This window comes from Seriola lalandi, unplaced genomic scaffold, assembly GCF_002814215.2.
Source record: "Seriola lalandi dorsalis isolate HSWRI2012SDOR001 ecotype SW California unplaced genomic scaffold, Sedor1 jcf7180002053606, whole genome shotgun sequence".
In the NCBI taxonomy this organism is placed as follows: domain Eukaryota; kingdom Metazoa; phylum Chordata; class Actinopteri; order Carangiformes; family Carangidae; genus Seriola; species Seriola lalandi.
The window spans coordinates 7,665-8,475 of record NW_019524159.1 but is presented as its reverse complement, the minus strand read 5'-3'; the positions used below and the strand labels follow the sequence as shown (position 1 = coordinate 8,475).

At 43.0% G+C, this 811-nt stretch overlaps 1 non-coding gene across 1 annotated transcript; it reads left to right on the top strand.

Annotated features, from left to right (window-relative positions):
• Positions 1-323: 323 nt before the first annotated feature.
• Positions 324-395, top strand: trnaa-cgc (transfer RNA alanine (anticodon CGC)). The gene has a single exon. It is a non-coding gene; the product is annotated as a tRNA-Ala (tRNA).
• The last annotated feature ends 416 nt before the right edge of the window (positions 396-811 follow it).

Genomic DNA, 811 nt, shown 5'->3' with positions numbered 1-811 from the left:
GGTGAGCATAGCTGCCTTCCAAGCAGTTGACCCGGGTTCGATTCCCGGCCATCGCAGGTTGCTTTTAGTGTCCGACTCTTGGATTTTCTGTCAGAAATCTGTGCCTCTATGAGCCGCGATGGAAAGATTTTATCAGCCCTTTCTATTCACACAAGTGGCAAGAGAATGTCATATGCAAGTTTATGCTTGGGATCTACTTAGACTTTTCACATGTGAACCAAAGCAGAACAATGCACTGAATATGTATCCACAAGCACTTTGACACAAAACTAATTTTAACACGTCAGAATACGCGTGCTGATAAAAAGACAACAGTACACACAGGGGATGTAGCTCAGTGGTGGAGCGCATGCTTCGCATGTATGAGGCCCCGGGTTCAATCCCCGGCATCTCCAGCGTTTACCTCTAGACAGATTCCAATCAACAACGATGATCTGTTCTCAGCTGTTGAAAAGAAACGTGCAGACATTTCTGCTAAGTGACACTCAATAGTGTTTCAATAAATCACTCTGAAGCCAAGGTTTTAGAGTAGACATTTCTGACGCGATCCACAGTCATTTTAACATACTGAGGCACAGTAAATGAGAAACAACCTCATCCCTCCTCATTTAACTTTCATAGGCTCTGTATCAGAAATAATCTCCGTCTATACTAAGATGCCTGAAAACGCATATCACATGAGCATTCACGTGCAGTGGTAATGCACGTGCAGGTGTAAACAGGAATCAGATCTTCTGCTCATCAGATGAGCTGTTGTATAGATTATAGTGAGACTTACTCATGTTTTTTGTTTGTGTTTGAGATGGAGATG